We start from the raw sequence: 14781 nt of genomic DNA, 5'->3' as shown, positions 1-14781 counted from the left end.
TTTTCATTTTTTTTTTTATACACTACATCCAATATCGCTGATTTTTCCCCAGTGCAAGCCATTCAAACACTGCAAGCGGCTCGCAATGGGCTGAGAACACAGCGTACCCGAGCACAGAGTTGCTCGACAAGTGGTTAGCATTCGTAGAGCACCTGAACTCAGAAATCGAACACTGTTTTTTTGGTACAAACACCAAACGTTAAACTTCGGGTCCGCTCATCTGTAGTGATAGATTCTCTTTCAGCAAACAGAAATCACAACAGCTTGACAATGGAGTCTGCCATCTTGTTTTATCTCTTGAAGATACAGCAAACACTTGAAAAAGTCCCGAAAAATATGTTTTTAAAGAGACAATGAAAAAGACTGAACAATGGAGCAGATCTATTCATCTTACGAGTGCTCTTTAAATTTGCATTAAACTTGAAGGAAGAAATAGATTAACAAGCAATAAATTGAAATAATTTACATACCTTTTTTATTCTTTTCCTTGATGAACGTCTTTTCCTCCGGCACTCTCTACCTCTTCACATCAAATGCAAAATCCACTTACAGCCCTGCTCTCAGTTTTTCAGGGACCAAAATCTCCAAGATTTCTTTATCCTCCGCGTTTGACAGATTCTATCAAAAAACAGAAATCTGAAATTCAAAATATGTAGAGGAAGGAAAAGCTCAGATTACAGCGTTAATCCACGATGTAGTGCAAAATGCAAGCAGCTGTACTGGTCTCTCCGAGGATCATGTTCCCCTGCACAAATTACAAGATTTCCTTATAATAGCCCAAGAATGGGACTCTTTATACAAGTAAGGGGGAGGATGAGCAGAACAATGAGGGGTGTTCAGTGATCAATTATATGGAGCAATGGAGGACAGTTACAAATACACTGTGGTTATACTTGGATGTGTGGATTTTATACGCATCTCCACAACCATTTACAGCATTGTGAGACATGCTCCGTATGTATTCAGCCTACAGAAGCGGACTTTACATAATAAAGACAGTCATTAGTTACAAGGAATCTGCACTTGGTCATAGCCATCTTATAAATCATTGGTCTTAAGATCAATCACCTATAAAATGACAGATTTTATACAAAACAGACACTCATTAACTCCACAGGGGAAGGCGATGATACATTGCTGCAAGGTTCCTAAATGTGCCAACAATATTATAGGGAAAAATGCTGAATGTAAAAAGTAAAGCGGGCTTCACATCAGCGGTATTTTGCCGCTATGCCGGATCCGGCACAAATGCGTTTCACTTCAATGCATTTCTTATGGACTCGCGGCAAGGTGCGGTCACATGCGGTTGCGTGCGTCATACACAAACGCATGTGACCGGAACTTGCCGCGAGTCCATGGGAAATGCATTGAAGTGAAACGCATTTGTGCCGGATCCGGCATAGCGGTGAAATATCGCTGATGTGAAGCCCGCCTAGCCTAGATTAAGAAAGAGCAATTAAATCATACGTTTTTGTGATTGTAGAAAAATGTTTATGCTTTGTATGGTAAAATGGTAAAACCGAAAACACCTGTATAAGTGTAATATGTAGGTGTATATTCACGTTGTGGTCATTAACAGACAAAACCTAGAACAAAAACACTAATAGATACTCAGCAGTAAGACAATAAATAGTAATGATACATATAAATAACATAAGGTAGATAACATTTAGTAGGCAAAAAAAAAAAAGCGTAAAAACCATTGAAACGCGACTAGGTGTACCCAATCAGGATGGCCCCTAACTCTAGTATCTCACCTTGCTATGCACCAGCAGGGCAGGCATCAAAATATTTCAGAAGAGAAAATTTTTGACCGGTATACAAATTTCAGTGTTGTGTCAGAATATACCTATTAACTGTTAATAAAATTTACTTTTTATTAATATACATTAAAAAAAAATTTAAAGACAAAAAACAAAATTATTTTTTCAAAAGTGAAAGTTACCAAAATGTCAGTTCATTCGTCCGAATGATTGAGGCACTCAAGAGATGGAAAGTAGGCAAAGAGATTGTTTCAAATACTCAATACTGAAATAGGATATGGGAAGGAAAAGGTTAATCTTTCCTTATTCTGATCCTAAATAGACTATTTTTTATTTTGTTTTTTACATGTATTACTAATACAGTTGAAACCAGAAGTTTACATCCACTATCTAAAAAGACACATCTGCAGGTTTTTCTCACTATCTGACATGAAATTAGAATAAACCTTTCCGTTTTAGGTCAATTAGGAACCAAAATTATTTGTTTTTGCCAAATGCCAGAATAATGAGAGAAAGAGAGAATGTTTTAAGGCATTTTTATTATTTTCTGCAAAGTCAAAAGTTTACATACACTAATATACTATGCCTTTAAAAACTATGGGACAGCCTATATGATGATGTCATGTCTTTGGAAGCTTCTGATAGGTTCATTGTCAACATCTGAGTTAATTAGAGACACACCTGTGGATGTATTTTAATGTACACCTGAAACACACTGCTTCTTTGTGTAGCATCATGGGAAAGTAAAAAAAAATCAGCCAAGATCTCAGGATGAGAATTGAGGACTTGCTCAAGTCTGATTCATTATTGGGAGCAATTTCCAGATACCTGAAGGTGCCTTGTTCATCTGTACAAACAATTCTACACAAGTACAAACGAGATGGGAATGTCCAGCCATCATACCACTCAGGAAAGAGATGGGTTCTGTGTACCAGAGATGAACGTGCTTTGGTCAGACATGTGTATATCAACCCAGGAATAAAAGCAAAAGACCTTGTGAAGATGCTGGCGGAAGCTGGTAAGTTTGTATCATTATCCAGAGTGAAATGAGTACTGTATCAACATGAGCTGAAAGGCCACTCTGACAGGAAGAAGCCATTTCTCCAAAAGAAACATAAAAAAGCCAGATTAATGTTTGCAAATTTACATAGGAACAAGGACCTTCATTTTTGGAGACATGTCCTGTGGTCTGACGAAACTAAAATTGACCTGTTTGGCCATAAAGACCATCATTATGTTTGGAGAAAAAACAAAGAAGCTTTGAAGCCTAAGAATACCATCCCAACTGTGAAACATGTGGGTGGCAGCTTCATGTTGTGGGGTTGTTTTGCTGCAGGAGGGACTGGTGCACTTCACAAAATAGATGGCATCATGAGGAAAGAAGATTATGTGGCAATACTGAAGCAACATCTCAAGACATCAGTCAGGAACTTAAAGCTTGGGCAAAAATGGGTCTTCTAAATGGACAATAACCCAAAGCATACTGCCAAACTGGTTACAAAGTGGCTTAAGGATAACAAAGTCAATGTTTTGGAGTGGCCATCACAAAGCCCTGATCTCAATCCTATTGATAATTTATGGGCAAAGCTGAAAAGGCTGATGCGAGCAATGAGACCTACAAACATGGCTCAGTTACACCAGTTCTGTCAGGAGGAATGGGTTCAAATTCCACCAACTATTGTCAGAAGCTTGTGGAAGAATATCCAAAATGTTTCACCCAAGTCATACAGTTTAAAGGGCAATGGTACAAAATACTAACGAAATGGAGGGAAACTTTGGACTCTGCAGGAAGTAATAAAAATGCCTTAAAACATTCTCTCTCTCATTATTCTCGCATTTGGCAAATATAAATAATTTTGTTTCCTAATTGACTTAAAACAGGAAAGGTTTATTCTGATTTTGTCAGATAGTGAGAAAAACCTGCAGATTTGTCTTTTTAGATAGTGGAGGGAAACTTTTCATTTTACCTGTATATATATATATATGTGTTCTGGCCCATGTTTTCAGTTGTGGTTTAGCTTCTTGCACCTTGTAAAATGTGGGTAACATACTCACCCCTTTAGGCTGTGCACCCTGTCTTTTTAGTTTTCCACAGGCAGGTGTGAAGCAGTTTGGTCGTAGTCTTGCTCTGCTCCCATGTATTTTCAGTCCTGCTGGCATATAGCGAGGCTAGCCACTAAGCATAGAGACCAACCTGATATACAGTAATATTATATTATATATATACACACACACACACACTTCCTGCAGAGTATCTTTCTATTGCATTACTTCAAAGTTATGCTATGTATGATGCTGTATGAGAATTAGGGATTAGAGAGAAGCATTCAATAGGCAGCTAATTCAATTAGCTGCAAATTTCCCCAAAATGTTAGCTTCAGGAGAATCCCAAAGTTTGGGATTAAATTTAAATAAATTACATAAATTCAGCAAAATGGCATCTTTGTGTCTTCTTTTACGGGGCAAGAATGGGTTATAATAATGAAATATATTGCCTGTCCTTTATGTTGGTCTTCTATTCTTCCATTGCAAATACCTCACAATCAAGAGGGGGGTTGGGAATTGGGTGGGGACGAGAAAAATCATTGACCACCATTAACCTATCTGGAAGATGAACTCTATGATCTGCAGAGCTGGAGCATTTTTGCCTTTTAATATTTATCCCAGCCCAGTGGTGTAGTATAACAGCCCATTACTGCCTAAAATACCCCACCACTTGGCACATGTCATTGTCACAAAATAAGCTGCTCACTTTCCAGTGGTTTACACCTCCTCCACTTACCTGCCGCTGTACCCTACACTCCTAGCAAGTTCCTATAGAGGTTCCTCGCCTGTCGCCGAGCTGGAACCTGAAGCCCTGAAAAGACCCTACAATAGTCCTGGCTAGATAGTGGGCAGGTAATGGTCTCTAACCTCACTGCTGCACTGAAAGAACACACCAGAGAAGGAAGGAAGACAGATAGGGGGAACACAACAACAGACTGCTGCAGTCAGCGCCAACAGTGCAACCACCGCAGCAACTCCAAAAGAGAATTTCAGCAGCTCCTTCCACCTCCTGGCCCAGCATCCAAATGGCAAAGAAAATAACCGGCACCTTCTGCTGGTAGCAGAGGATATATAAAACAACTGGGAGTGGTCCCAAACCAGAAACACCTGTGCTGGTAATTAGCCTGCTTGCTAGCAAGGAATACTGACATTAACCCTACAACTGCCAAAATAAAGGAAAACATGTTAATATTGAAAGTCAAGAATGGAAAATGACTCAAGTCCTAAACCTGTCACAAGTCTCATATAGCAAAGAGACAACCATGACATTAGTATTATGTATGACCTCCATCATTTTCCAGGACAGCACCAGGCCTTCCAGGCATGGAATGAAAACGTTGGCGACATATTGCAACATCTTCCATTTTAAATTCATCAGGATAGACCTTTTTAGGAGTCTGAATGCTGGATGGAGAGTGATGCATAACATGTCTCTACAGTTAGATATGGATTAAAAGCTTACTTTTCAAAAGGGGTGTACTCATTTATACTGTGTACTGTACTATATATGTACTATATATGTACTGAGAACTGTATATACACCTTTTCAACCCTGAAATTGCAATGCAAAGAAGGAAAAAGGTGTCGACTTATGAAAATCATAGGATGGTTAGAGAGTTAATGAATTGCAAATGATAAAAAAAAATGGAAACTAATTTTTCAAAACATCTCAATGCATTCAGTATGGAGTATGAGCGCCACATGCAGAAATCCCCGCACCTACACTCCTCGGCTTCTATCAATGAGGAGTGTTCTGACATGATGAATGCACTTGGGGATGTTAAATGATCAAGATCTGCTACTGGCAGCTCCATTTGCAATTGCCGGCCAAAGCTCCCCCACCCAGCACATCTGGGATGTCAAATCTGAACACGCTGCAGGTGATGGTAGCGTTTCGGCAACACAAGCTGTTCACAGTAGCACAAGCAACATGCGGCCTGGAGCTGTCATGTTAGAAATCATCTCCTGGAAGTTTCACGGTCCCTTAGAAAAGCTTTTTCATGGTGTTGCCCACGTGGTTTCCAGACCAATTGCCAGTTATCACAGAGTCCAAAACAAAATTGGGACTCATGATTGAAGGTGATCGACCTCCATTCCAGCATCCATTGGTGTTTCACTCAACACCATGATAGTTTAAGAGAGTGGTGGCATGAGGTCAATGCAACACCTATAACGTGGTTCGTAGCCCAATGTCATAAAAATGCCATCTCACATTTTGTGTAGAAACTATTTGATGCCTTAAAGGGAACCTGTCATCAGAAATTTACCTGTAAACCTAAAAGTTCCCCCCTCTGCAGCTCGTGGGCTGCATTCTAGCAAGCTTCCTATAGTTTTTGTGGCCCCTTTTATACCAAAATAAAAATACTTTATAAACTTGTACCTTTTCGTATGCAAATTTTGTAAATCGTCCATGGGGGGTGGGCTCTCTGGGATCCGTTGCTGTTCCTCCAGCAGATTTACGCCACCCCTGAACGCTGAATTTCAAACCTCAGGATGCCGCCCCTGGGCGCCCGTGGTCCCGCGCATGCGCTTTGCGACTGTAGCGGTGCCGTGCACTGTGTGCACGTGTGACCGCTGGTGACGCTTTGCGCGGGCACGAGGTTATGGGCGGTGCTGTGAGTGTCATCAGCAAGTGCCGCCCATAACCTCGTGACCGCACTTTCCCCTTTGCCTCCTGCATTCTGCGCAAGCGTCTCCTCGTAACCTGTGGTGGCCTGATCCGCTCCTAACATCTATTTCCTGCTGCAGGGCAAGATGGGAAAGGTGACGTCGGATCATTTGGCCAGCGCTTACGCAGAAGGCAAAGGGGAGAGCGCGGCCACGGTATTATGGGCGGGCACTTGCGATGCATTCACAGCGCCGCCCAGAATATCGTGCCTGCGACCACGTCACCAGCAGTCCTCGCGTGCATGGGACCTCGGGCGCTGTGGGTGGCGTCCTGATCTATGAAATGAAGCAATGGGGGACGGCGTAAACCAGAAGGAGGGACAGTAACCGACACCACACGGCCCGCCCACATGGACGATTTACAAGAATTGCAGGCAAAAAGGTACAACTTTATAAAGTGTTTTATTTGGTTTAAAAGGGGGCACAAAAAGTACAGGAAGCTTGCTAGAATGCAGCCCAGGAGCTGCAGAGGTGGAATCTTTTAGATTTAAAGCTCAATTTCTGATGACAGGTTTCCTTTAAGTTGAAATTTGGAATCTAATTTCACTTGCAGCACTAAACAGGATCACTACATGCTGTTCTTTGAATCTATCGAGATCACTTGGGCAATGCCAAGAAGAGGCCATCATGAGTGAACATCACTCTGGTCTTACTCCTGGGATAATGGTGTGGGATAATATACGAAAGCCAGACCACTCTAGACTTCATTCCCGGGCAATAACCACTCGGCACTAGATCGAATTGTTTGTGGAATCATTGGTACGGCCATTTCACCAAAGAGTCCCAGAAGCAGTTTTTCGACCCAGCAACACCAAGCCGTATGTTGCTGGTGCTACTGTGAGCAATCCGTGTGATGTAAACATGCTACTATGGCCTACAATGTCTCCAGACTTGTCTCTCATTTAGCACATCTGGGACTTCATTGCTCGGCAATTGCAAAGGAAGCTGCCAGCAGCAGATCTTGATGATTCGCCCAAGTGCATTCAGTGGGGCAGAACATTGCAAAGCCAACCACTAAAGAAGTGGTCCACTACTCAGCATTAGTGGCCACATCAATGTAAAGCTCATAAAGAAGGCTTTTTTTTAAATAACTTGTGTAATAAATTCTGACTCTGAGTGGCGCTATTGCAGTCCGCGCAGCCCCATCACATGACCCTCAGGGGCTCTGAGCTCTGAGATCCAGCGATGTGACATCAACTTCCAGTTGACCTGACAACACCGAGGTGGCCTCAGTTTCCCTGAGTGACTGGGCCGCTTGTCACAGCCCAGCATCTCACGTGCTCTCTCCTTCGCTGCAGAGCACCGCAAGCAGGAGCGATGCTGGACTATGACGAGCGGTGAAACTCTGCCCACAGCCCAGTCATTCAAGGAGACTGAGGCCAGTCTTGGTGATATTCGGTCAACTGGAAGTTGGCATGATGTCACCGGATCTCAGAGGTCATGGAGCCCAGAGGTCACGTGATGGGGATGAGCAGACCTCAATAGCGCCGCTCAGAATCAAAATTTACTACACAAGGTATTTGAGAAAAGCCTCTATGAGCTTTACATCGATAAGGCCACTAATGCTGAGTAGTGGACCACCCCTTTAAATAACCTCACTGATAGCAACCGAAGGTATAAATGCGAGGACTTTGGCGCTTGTAGTGAATGATTAAATTGACATGTTTTTAAACTTTTATTTCTCTTTTTTCATCATTTACAGATCATTATGTTCAATCTATTTTTATTGTAAACATATCATATTATACATATACATCATGAAAAACTGAATGACTGACATGTCAAACTTTTTATAAATTGCATAGTAAAGAAATCATGTTTTCTCAATCTGTCTCGATATCATTTACAGATCATTAACATGTCTATCTATCCCGTGATTTCCATAATTTCACGATTTTTCCGTCTTGGTGTTGCAATTTCAATGTTGAGGAGTGTGTGTAATATGTTAGTTTGCAGCACTACAGTCCTATGGCATGACATATTATGACTCACTCACTCGGCTAAAGAAACATGAATATATTTCATACTTCTCTCTAATGTATGCTGATTTAATTTCTGAAATTTCCGTGGGGCAAATCTAAATGATTGCCCATTATGGATCGGCTCTGCTGCATATTTAATTTTGTATTTCTGGAGGATCTCCAGGGGACAGTAAACAAGTCCAGCGAATCTTCGGTCTGCGTTGCACACACACAATGTTGTAGTGTGGAGCTCAGCTCACAGAATAACGAACAGTAACAGCCTATGATTAGGATTGTGTTTGGCTCCGTTACAGGCGTTCAGTGTGGTTTGTTTGGCTCCAAGCCCCGGCTGTAAAGATGCTGGGGAAGATGATACAAGCATTAACTAGTTTATGGCTGTTTTATGCACTGCAGAAATCTCTCTGCAAAAAAAGAACAAAAAATAAAAGATGGGAATTTTAGTAGAAGAGTATAAAAATGACTTCAGATGCCGTAGGTGGCTTTCCATGGGCACATCTGTTATCTGTAGAGCACATTCAGCATATGCAACTAGTAACTCCATAAATTTGTAGTCTTGCCTTACGAAAAGAACTTTATAGAAATCATCTCATACCTTCTATATTTACAATTGTCTGATGGTCAGTGATAGAGTCCTGGTCTGCTACATGATGAAGTTGTAGAGCGACTGCCTGATTCCTGGTCATTAATTAAAAGGGAACCAGTGGCCAGATTTGGCAACAATAAACTGTGGCCACCATCACTGAGCCCTTATATACAGCATTACAGAATACTGTATTTAAGAGCCCAGGCCGTGCTGTATAATATAAAAAATACTTTTATAATACTCACCTAAGGGGCGGTCCGGTTCAATGGGTGTTGCTGGTCTCTGGTCCGGTGCCTTCACCCTGCGCCAATCACCATCCTCCTTCTTCTGAGGCCCGTGTGCCTGACGCGTTCTACGTCATCAACACAGGCCAGTATTGAGGTCCTGTGCAGGCGAACTTTAATCTGCCTTGCTCAGGGCAGATGAAAGTATTGTGGTGCGTATGCGTGGTGCGTGGGCAGTCTTTAACCTTTCCTCGCGCCTTTGTATTACAGTACTGTGATCTGCCCTCAGCCGGGCAGATCAAAGTGCACCTGCACAGGACCTCATTGCTGGCCTGTGTGGATGATGTAGACGTCTCATGCACATGGGCCTCAGAAGAAGGAGGACGGTGATCGGCGCAGAGTCAAGGCACTGGACCGGAGACCAGCGACACCCAGACCGCCCTATAGGTGAGCATTGTAAAGGTGTTTTTTATGTTGTACATAGTGGCCTGGGCTCTAATATACAGTATTCTGGAATGCTGTATATAAGGGCTGGTGGTGGCCGCAGCTTATAGGGGACAAATCTGGTGACAAATTCCCTTTAAGACAGATCCCTAATTCTTGCACCAGCTAAGGCCTTCTCCATACCCATATTTTAAGCCCTGGTACCTCCTCAGTTTTGTCACTTGAATCAAGTGTCCTAAATTGCATCAATGTCAAGCCCTGGTATTGTAATGTACAGATTAAATAATTGTAGAGAGATAATTTGTATGGCTCCTGGTGTAGAAGTGATTTCTAACCATGGCAATCAGACTTTGGCCACAGAGCATCTTAGCCTCTAGGGGTTTGCAAACTAATGATGAACTTTCACATTGTTCTATTCAGATAGGTCTATGAGATATGTCCGAGTCCAAAGCTGATTTTAAGTAAAACGTGGTTACTAAGGACTATCATATCGACGACTTCTCGATCAATAACAGATAGGTGGGGGTCGTACACCTGGTACCCCCAGTGATCAGATGCTGGCAGCGGTTGGATATAAACAAGGTTTGGAGCCAGAATTAATTTTATTAGGATATTCAGTACCCAAGAGCATCCATTAAACTTTCTACGGAGCCGCATTGTTCTGCCTTTGCACACTGTTTACTTTGACAGCTGCCGGAGAAGATAACCGCTCATAGATGGAGGTGTCGGGTGTCCAGCCCCCACCAATCTAATATTGACGACCTATCCTTAGAATAAGTCATCAATATGTTAGTCCTGGACAATGCTGGCTAACGGCACAGTGGGTTTGTACACTTAACCGAAAGTACGGAAGTCAGAAGCTTTTTATATACTCGGAAAGCTATGGGTCCTTATTCAATAGATAGAAGCCAGAAATGTGTTCTTTTGGCTTCTGTCTGGTATAATATTGCAAAGTGTATAGTGCTTTAGTGCTTACTTGTACAGGGAATTGCTGCAAAGAAAGTACACCTTGAAATATATGGGTGCGAAGGGGGTTTGGAATGGCTCTACTCTTGAAAGTGGACCAAAACTGATTGAAGAATTGTATCCAGACTATTACTATTGCCACTACCTGGCGTCCACCAATTGAACACACGCGAGGGACAGTGGCCAAAAAGGTACAACCTGCTTATAGGGAACTGGTCATGTTGCGATAAAGCTATGAGCCCATAGATATAGGTTTATCTGAAGGTCAAGAATAGCGAAGGTTCCCAGACGATGTATTGGTAGTGCAGCACCAGGAGAGATATGGACAGGTTCGGCTGACTGTCTAATGTGTATAGGGGCCCCGGACAGATGACTGTCCGGAGGGTTAAGGAACCTGCATGTCCAATTTCAGACTGGGGATCCTTTAGGTAAGCCGCTGTTCAAAGTCTGGCACTGGCTCTCTCCTAGGAAACACAGAAGTGTACAGCCAACTGAGCGCTCCAAAGCAAAGGCCCAGTCACACACAACGACTTACCAGCGATCCCGAAAACGATTCGCACTGATAAGGATCGTTAGTAAGTCGCTGGTGAGATGTCACACAGTCACACCTTACCAACGACGCAGTAACGATCAGCGACCTGTATAACGATCTCGGCGGGTGTTGCGACCGTGTTAGGAGGTTGTTGGTAGGTGTCAAACACAGCGATGTGTCCTGCCCAGCAGGACATCGCCTTTGAAGAAAATGGTCTGGACCATTCGGGAATGACTAGAGATCTCACAGCAGGGGCCTGATCGCTGGTAGGTGTCACACATAACGAGATCGCTGGCGAGATCCTTGCTGCGTCACAGAAACTGTGACTCAGCAACGATCTTGTTAGCGATCTCGTTGTGTGTGACGGGGCCTTAAGGGAGAGAAGGGCTAAAATAGCCCCAGACAAACTATCGTTCAGTTGACTAACATCTAAAATATATGGGGGGGATTTATCTCTGTTGGGTATTGCTGGAACGTTCAATTGCTTTGTCCTTAAGTCACGTCCTAAGAATTTTAATATTCAATTAAGCCAAAGTGCATTATGTATAAGCATATACATCTAGGACTGTGATGTAAGGAAATGCTGCTTTAATAGTAATTGGATAATAAACATTAAATAGATGCAGCCTCATCTATAAACACAATACACCTCTTCATACTGTATGAGTAGCGGGGAACAATTTACATACCTCCATACTGTCCACGCTTTTATGATTCCACCTACCTCCCAGCAACAGTAATCTTATAGCAATCATAAAAAGCCTATTATCATGGTGAATGGGACGGTCCCTGCCACATAGATAATTAAAGAGCGCTTCTTACCCACACACAGTAAAAGCTACTATTCTGCGGTCAGAATACCAACAACCAAGCCACTACAAAAGGAAAATGCCACGTACACGCTGGCACATCACTATCAGTGAATATTATCTAAGATCCCACCAAGGATGATATCTGCAAGGAGTTTGTATGAGTTTCCTCCAGGGTCTCCGGTGTCTTCCCACACTCCAAAGACACAATGCTAGGGAATTGAGATTGTGAGCCCCAATGGGGACAGTGATGATAATGTCTGTAAAGCACTGCAGAATATGGTGAGGTCTGTAAAGCACTATGAAAATAAATGACACTATATAAGCGAGTAAAATAAATAATGTAGAATCTTCACTACTAATTAACTTCAAATTAACATATATAGTATATATACTGTGTATATGAGACACCCCATGGGTGCGGGGTTTCTTTTACTAGTCACCGGGCCAGTGATGGAGGGATCTTTGGAGATGTCACTGCAGCCTGGCCCGGCTTCGTGGCCCCGAGATGTCCACGAAAGGGAGATGTGAAGGAAGGGGATATGTTGGAGGTAGTGGTCTCGTAACGCCACCTGTGGTATACGGGTATGAGGGAAGCTGTCGCTGCGAGGCGGATGGTAATGCAGCTCAGGTGTTTCAGCTCTCCACAGGTAGAGCTAGGCCCTGGAAGGATGATGGTGGTGGTAGTAGTGGCCGATGGCGATGGAGCGTGGGACGTTGGCAATGACAGGGACGACACAGGGGCTACGGTTCAAGTTCTCTTTACTCACTGCAACTGTCATCACCCATGGAGTGCCGGTTTCCACTATGATGGGCTCCAGCCGATCCCGGATAGTTGAGAGGTCACCACCGATATTCCCACAGTGTGTCCTTCCTGGTAGGGGATCCCTCCACTCCCGTGTCTGGTATATGGAACGGGCCGTGGGTGCTTCTTGCACACTCCGCGGACCCTGGGATTCCCCTGCGCTGTGGAGAGCCCGAGCTGAGCTTCCTGCTTCAAGCCTCGGGCCCCGCTGAGCTCCCAGAAGTTAAAAGGTAGTTGCTTTGGACCAAGGTCCCGACTTGTCTTCCTACCTCGAGCTGTGCCCAGGGTTGACTGACTGACTATATGAGAAGATGCTCTTTCCTTTCCCCCCAGTGGTGCCCACCCACCAGGTGGTTGTCCTAGTGACCGGAAAGTCCCATGCCTCGTGATGGCCACCCCATGTCTACCCTAGGCCAATCCCAGTGGGAAAGCACCTTTCTGTATGTTGTGTGTGAATGTGGTAAACACCTGCGGTTAACCCCCTCCTTACCCAGGATGAGTACTGCACCCTAAGTGAGATGCAATACTCTGTGGCGACTGAAGCCTCAGGGGCACCGAATATGCAAAAAAGCAAGTAACATTCCCTTTAACTTCTATCAGAAAAAAAAGGTATCTGTCAGTAGGATTGTGTCCTGCAGTGCATGAAATCTGTCAATTCTTCATTGACACAGCCTTTTAAGACTGGGTTATAGCTGGGTCTAACAAGCCACCGTACGTTGGGGTCATCATATGACCTTGGCATGCAGTGACAACTGGCAGCATATACAATTATGATCATGGGTGAGGGAAATGGTGTTAAACGGGGTGATTTAATTCCCCCTTTCATCACTTAGATGTGATTGACAAAGGCATTTAGTGGGTTAATTGACCTCAATCAGTTCCAAAACACAATCATTGGCGCCGTTAAAAAGCGGTGGTAAGAATTAATTCAAATAAAGGGAACTCGTCACATGTAAAAATGCTATTAACCTGCAGATATGGAGTTAATCTGAACGTTAATAGCATTTGAAACCTGCCCAATGACTGCACATTGAGCCCTGCTGTCGGGAGGAAAAAGAAATGTATTCCTCCTGGCAGCATTTCAGGTATGGGGGCGGTGCAGGTTCAGTCAGCCTCTTGCGTGGCTCGCCTCAAGCGCGGCCCGCCTCAAGCCCCCAATGCGCGGCCCGCCTCAAGCCCCCAATGCGCGGCCCGCCTCAAGCCCCCAATGCGCGGCCCGACTCAAGCCGCCAATGCGCGGCCCGACTCAAGCCGCCAATGCGCGGCCCGACTCAAGCCGCCAATGCGCGGCCCGACTCAAGCCGCCAATGCGCGGCCCGACTCAAGCCGCCAATGCGCGGCCCGACTCAAGCCGCCAATGCGCGGCCCGACTCAAGCCGCCAATGCGCGGCCCGACTCAAGCCCCCAATGCGCGGCCCGACTCAAGCCCCCAATGCGCGGCCCGACTCAAGCCCCCAATGCGCGGCCCGACTCAAGCCCCCAATGCGCGGCCCGACTCAAGCCCCCAATGCGCGGCCCGACTCAAGCCCCCAATGCGCGGCCCGACTCAAGCCCCCAATGCGCGGCCCGACTCAAGCCGCCAATGCGCGGCCCGACTCAAGCCGCCAATGCGCGGCCCGACTCAAGCCGCCAATGCGCGGCCCGACTCAAGCCCCCAATGCGCGGCCCGACTCAAGCCCCCAATGCGCGGCCCGACTCAAGCCCCCAATGCGCGGCCCGACTCAAGCCCCCAATGCGCGGCCCGACTCAAGCCCCCAATGCGTAGCCCGACTCAAGCCCCCAATGCGTAGCCCGACTCAAGCCCCCAATGCGTAGCCCGACTCAAGCCCCCAATGCGCAGCCCGACTCAAGCCCCCAATGCGCAGCCCGACTCAAGCCCCCAATGCGCGGCCCGACTCAAGCCCCCAATGCGCGGCCCGACTCAAGCCCCCAATGCGCGGCCCGACTCAGCCCCAATGTG

The 14781-nt window shown here is 45.0% G+C and overlaps 1 protein-coding gene across 3 annotated transcripts in view; it reads right to left on the bottom strand.

The window, feature by feature from the left end:
• TSPAN4 (tetraspanin 4) overlaps positions 1 to 14781 on the bottom strand; it is a 732067-nt gene that overhangs the window by 700027 nt on the left and 17259 nt on the right. For 2 of the 3 annotated variants that reach the window (XM_075326919.1, XM_075326922.1), the window contains exon 2: positions 471 to 618. The gene's annotated coding sequence lies outside the window, so the exon portion shown is untranslated. Of the gene's footprint in view, positions 1 to 470; positions 718 to 14781 lie in introns of those variants that run through there. The other variant, XM_075326921.1, reaches the window with a different exon arrangement.

Source organism: Anomaloglossus baeobatrachus, chromosome 10, assembly GCF_048569485.1.
Source record: "Anomaloglossus baeobatrachus isolate aAnoBae1 chromosome 10, aAnoBae1.hap1, whole genome shotgun sequence".
Classification (NCBI taxonomy): domain Eukaryota; kingdom Metazoa; phylum Chordata; class Amphibia; order Anura; family Aromobatidae; genus Anomaloglossus; species Anomaloglossus baeobatrachus.
The sequence above is the reverse complement of the archived record's forward strand: the minus strand, read 5'-3'. Positions and strand labels throughout refer to the sequence as shown.